At 34.9% G+C, this 6,015-nt stretch overlaps 1 long non-coding RNA gene across 1 annotated transcript; it reads right to left on the bottom strand.

Moving 5' to 3' along the window:
- Nucleotides 1-664: 664 nt before the first annotated feature.
- On the bottom strand, nucleotides 665-3,985 carry LOC135157156 (uncharacterized). The gene is made up of 3 exons (XR_010296197.1): nucleotides 3,657-3,985; nucleotides 2,216-2,306; nucleotides 665-1,317 (listed from the first exon to the last, which is right to left on the bottom strand). It is a non-coding gene; the product is annotated as an uncharacterized LOC135157156 (long non-coding RNA).
- Nucleotides 3,986-6,015: the final 2,030 nt, after the last annotated feature.

The following is a 6,015-nucleotide window of genomic DNA, read 5'->3' as shown; positions in this document are numbered from 1 at the left end:
CTGGGTGATTCTAACTTTGGCGTTGGTGTTCGTAGCACAATTTAGTTCTTCCTTCCTCCAAAACCTAATGTGAGTTTACAAAAATAATCCAAATCACATTAATAGCTCAACATCAAGTGAGATGAATCTATGAATCAATTTGATTGTAATTTTGGTGCTGTGATGATGATGTAAAACTTGTAAGACGCCACACCAAAAGTTCAACAGCAAACTTGAAATCACCCATGTATCTTTCTCATTAAAAAAAAATATATATTTAGAAATTCTCTATCACATCTACATAACAGCCATGGATCAAAAATTATTTAAGGGGGGGGGGGGGGTCTTTTGCCCTCCACCTTAAAGGTCCTGGTTCTCAAAAGGATTGTTTTCTATTTTATTTTCAAATTTATTCATTTTTTTAAAATATCTTTATATATTATTTGTTATGTTTTTTAATGGGGGTGATTTTTACAGAGAAAACCTGCAACTACCACCCCCTCCAACCTTGATCCATGGCTGCAAAATGTAGGTCTCATTACTCTTAAATTTATGCTGCTTGTTCACTATTGCTCGTCCATTAATTCTACTAGTACTTTCAGTGTCTCCTCAAATATCTTGATTCACCTAAACTCTCAGCTAAAAGAATTATAGAAGACTTGTTAATTCAGTGACAATGACAAAATTATTATTTCAATTCATTTTATTCCAAATACATAAATCAGGTAACAATTATTTTCCTCTTGAGTTTAAAGATCAAATTTTGATCAGAGCTCGTTCCCATCTGCTTAAGATGAAATGGTGTGAAAGAGACTACTGTCCTCACAAACACAGATAAAATGTCACATGCCCCCCCCCCCGAATTCATTGATCATTATTTTTGTTAAAAATTCTTCATTGCCAAAATTGTTACACAATTTCATGTACATATTATAGTGCTGAATTATCATATTTATTCATCATTACTGTTATGTCATCGTAATGAATTTATTATTCTAAGTATTATTATCATAAACATCATCATTAACTACATCCATATTTGTAAAAACTACTGCTACAATCAGCAAGGATAATTACCCCTAAAATAACCCTATCCCTCTTAAATTGTTTGTGGGTTTTGTTTGGTCAGTGGTGAGGGGGAAACGGTTACAATACTCTATTGTAAATACATGCAGTAATTCAGTTTGATATAGGATGTTTGGCATATTGTCAATGCATTATTCCCTAATTCTTCCACCAGAAAATTATTATTGGAATTAAAAAAACAAACCCTTAATTTGGTCTTGTATTTCTTGAGTCTCTAAAACAAAGGATGTGAAGCAGAGTCATGTTCCATGTCTGTTGAAAAAAAAACACACACAAAAAGACAGAAATGTTAGCAATTCAATCAAGCCATCATCAAAATAAAAAGAAATAAAAAAATATATAAAAGCTTAATGAAATCACAAGCCGAATGAGTCGCCTTTACAAAATCTGGTGTGGATTGAGGAATTCATGAGTGGGTAGGAAGCAAATAAATTGATTACAAATGACTTTCCACTTGCTTAGCCTATAGTATAGTATATTCTGATTTTCTTATTTAAATTTGACAAGCTAGATCTACCGGTAGGTGATATTAATTGTCCCGTGAAAATATGACAGGTGAAAATGAAAATGGAGCCTGTCAAAACGACTCCAGCCTAGTCTCTGAGCTGATTTTCTTTTCATTTACTCAATAAAACTTAGATCTTGGTCTACCGTGTGAGCCCCCCCCCCCCCCCCCCCAAAAAAAAAAAAGGGACACCTCACAAAACCCCAATTTAAGGTAAAAATATGTCATGAACGCATATTATACCACTAGAAAGAGTATATTCTCCCAAATAATTTGATATCATATTCATGGTTGGATAGTCAGTATGTATTCTTTGCAGAGATGTAGATTTTGATTTGCACCGAAATAAGGCATGGCTAAAATTAATGACTCCAGATGCCAATGATGTCAAAATCTATGAGTTAGCAAAATTTCAAAGAAATTAATTTGTGTATTGACACTAAAAAGAATTTACTAAACAATTATCTTGTAAATTATTGAACATGGGTATTGAAATTTGAAATGGGTTTTAATATAACCATTGTAGGATTATGAAATCATTGACATCTGGAATCATTCTTGGATAAAGTCGTTTGGTATGTAAATACATGAAGTCATTCAGTTTGATATATACCGTAATATAGGATGATTATTGTTTTTTTTTACCTTTTTGAATCAGGAGGGTCCTGCAGCTTAATTTGGTCTTGTAATTCTTGAGTCTTTAAAAGAGGATGTGAAGCAGCATCATGTTCTATGTCTGTTGATTAAAACAATACACAGACAGAAATGTTAGCAATACAAGCTATTGTAAAAAAAAAAAAAAACATAACACTTGGACTATAGCGTATAATCTAGATCTAGTCATAGACTCTGACGTACATAGATCTGGAACTAAATGTAAGTAGATCTAGATCTAGGCCTACATCAAAAGTAGATCTAAATTTCATATTTGTTAAACCTACTATTCTGCGAACTTTCAATGTTACTTAGATCTAGACTAAAGCTGTCTTGACCTAGTGTCTTTAAAATAGTTTCGTGACATTTGCTCTGATGACAAGTGCTCCGATAGAAAATCTGCACGTTAGGCCAAACAAAAGCTAACCTCCAAAATTAAATAAACCCTTTGGCCTTAACTTAAGACCCTGACTGAAATAATACTAAGCCTAGGCCTATATAGATTCTACAGGTCGCTTTGACTTTGTTGTACTTGTAGGCCTAGATCCAAGTCTAGTCTAGGTCTATAACAAGTTAGACCTAAGCTAGATAGGCTGGGAGGTAGAAATGTTTTCTTTTAGCTTTAGCCAAGACCTGTAATCAGATCTACCGATGAATTAGGCCCAACTTAGACTAGATCTCTACTCCCCTCTAGTCTAGATCTATGTTGCCGAGTCCGAGGCTGTCCGAAGTGGCGACGTTCAGACCCCGGGGTAGGCCCTACGTCTAACTCTTTAAGTTAGATTAACTTAGACTTGGTCTAGATCTAGATCAAGGCGGTAGGCCCAACTTTCAAGTTTAAAAAAATAAAAGGAAACATAAGAACTAACTTTAGTGTAGGCCTAGGCCTAGTACCGGTACCGTATTATTAGTAGGCCTAGAAATAAGTTTGGGAAAAACATCTTTTTTTACAAAATGATCGAGGACTAGACTCTAGATCTACTCTAGAGGCTACGGTCCTAGTATTGTCTTGATATGTGAATTCAAAGGGACGGGTTAATGGAGTGAATGTCTTTCTAAACTCAATATGTCTAGCCTAAACGTTATCTAGATTCTAGTTCTTTTCATGCCTGCTGAGATCTTCGGTAGGAATCGAAATTTCAGAGAAACTCTCGCCCGAAAGTCTGGCGTGAATTGAATATACGAGGTCTCAAATGGTAGCAGATGGAGATTTACATCAAGTAATATAGGCTTTATAGCCACCATTTTTAGCTCACGACGATGGAAATAGTTTTGAGTTTTCGCAAGTCGTTTGCTTCCTAATTGTTCACTTTTTATAAACAAAAATTAATTCACGTTATACCCAGACATCTAAAGATCCCATATAACATCAGATCTTTTGATTTATTTTTGTAAATGAATTAAAATTCAGCGTTAATCTGACAGTACTCACCGAAAATCTTTCAAGGAAATAACCTTCTTCTGTGCGGGTGACGTCACCTTTCAGCCCTTGATTAAGCCGAAGTGACGATAGGGGTCAAATTATGACGTACGAATTTCAATAGAAAAATACATTATTCATGAGGTAATGTCCAATCAAATCATAGTATCTTGCGAATACGCAAAGAAAAAATAAATGATTCATTAGCAATATGCAAATGGGGGCTTAGGATTCGGTTCAAATGTCTCCCAGGAGGTGTGGCCAAAAGTGGTACAAAATACGCTTATCACCATGGAGCTTCTATGGAGTATCTGTACGTTATATGCAAATGTTATTTAAATGAGGCTTTTCCGCGGGTGCTACCTTTCAGTCTATACGTATTTATTAGTCTATGATACCAGGCCCCCGAAGCTACCGCCATTTTGTTTAATCCATTAGAAGCTAAAATAAGCCCTCATTAATATTAATTTCGTACGATGCTCCCTCTTCAACTATGGTTTTGTACGTGTATTAGACAATACGCACATCAGCGCAATGACAAAGATCAACTTGGCAAATTCATTAATGTATTCATTTTGTTACGCGCTCGTGACGCGAAGGATTCAGCGAATCAAGCAAGCGCAAATCTGAGGCGATACGTTGCGCTCTATAAAGTATCGATATCACAAGCGATATCACTTAAAAACAAAGCATTGTTTGTATTACGTCTTATAGGCCTATGCTAATTACCGTATAAAAGGGAAGATTAAAAAGAGTAGATCAAGTCGTGGTTAGGTAAAGAGGTCTCCAGTGCTTTTGCCATTCCAAAAATGTCACATGTTAAGATATACAGCAATATTGGTTTTTAACAAATGTAAAGAATCTCGACTCTAAATAGCCGGCAGAGACCGCGGAAAGATCAAAAGGGGCTGTAATAATATTGTACTGACCCCAATTTTTTTTTTTTTTTTTTTTTTTGGGGGGGGGTGGGGTTGGGGGGCAAAACACGGTTGTTACAATTTGATGGTAATTTTCGCTGGTTGAGTATGGTTACTGAAAAAAATAAATAACTTTCACCACTAAAAGAAAACATTTCTTGTTACAAATTTCGAGAAGAAAAAAAATCCTCCTTCATGGATCCCCGTGCCTGCTTTCTTCATCTGGCGTCCGTTTCATAATGAATTACAGCTATTGAAACATCGCTATTATTGTGATCACCGTGGTAACCTTGATTATGATATGTTGGTTATACCATAGTAGTTTGTAACTCATATGAAACGGGCCCCAGTTTATCAAGTTTAATACGTTTCCTATCCCCTTTATTCTCCAGCATTTCTTACTCTGTTTTTTTTTCATGTACCGTAATCATTTTCCCACTCAAGTTCTTTTGTGCCGCCTTTATGAAGAGCTCACTTTCAAAAGGGGTTAGGTCCATTTTTCATCAAACTTGATTTTTTTGTCTTAATGTATATATTTTTAGTAGCTCTATAAGATGATACCATAGAAAAGTTGAAATTCCTATTAAAAATTGATCTAAAATCGCAAAGAAAAATAACTTTTTTTCAAAAGGGGTTAGGTCCATTTCAGTTTAGTTGCAAAAGGGATTAGGTCCACGCAGAATTTTTTTGGAAAATAATATCTTCAAAAATATGAAGACAGGTATATTTCTTTTATACCCAATTTTATGTTCTCATGGTAGGGTATCATGAAAATTCAGTTTCGCATAAGAATATTGCAATAAGGGAGAATTAAAAAAGTTTTTCTTGGAGTGGACCTAATCACTAATAACTAAACTCTTCTGAAGAACTCATTTGTCAAATGGGGTTAGGTCCATTCTTCATAAATTTTGTTTTGTCTCTAAACCTATAAATTTTTAGTCACTCCGATGATACCAAAGAAAGTTTTAGATTCAAATGAAAACGTAAATGGAATTGGCAAAGAAAAATGACTTTTTTTCAGAAGAGATTGGATTCACTTCAGTTTACTTGCAAAAGGGGTTAGGTACACAATGATAATTTTTTTGAAGTATATAGAAAAAAAATTGAAGACAGGTAGATTTCTTTTATACCCAATTTTATGTTCACTGTTCACATGATAGGGTAGTATAATGACAATTTAGTTTCTCATAAAGAATATTGCAATAAGTGAGAATAAAAACATGGCTTTTCTCGGAATGGTCCAAAGTGGCCCTAACCCCTTTTGCAACAAAACTCTTCATACATTTCCTTCTTCTTTTCCCACTTGTTATCTATCTCCTGGTTTCCATAAATCTCGTCTTATTTCTCTTCCACCCCTTTTGTTCCTACTTCCCACATTCTCGCTCTCTTACCACCCCCCCCCCCTCTAAATTACTAGTATCTCTTCATATGTGCCCCTCCATTTCTTTCTCATC

This window comes from Lytechinus pictus, chromosome 17 (genome assembly GCF_037042905.1).
Source record: "Lytechinus pictus isolate F3 Inbred chromosome 17, Lp3.0, whole genome shotgun sequence".
Classification (NCBI taxonomy): domain Eukaryota; kingdom Metazoa; phylum Echinodermata; class Echinoidea; order Temnopleuroida; family Toxopneustidae; genus Lytechinus; species Lytechinus pictus.
Note: the sequence above shows the minus strand (reverse complement) of the source record. Positions and strands in the feature narration are given on the sequence as shown.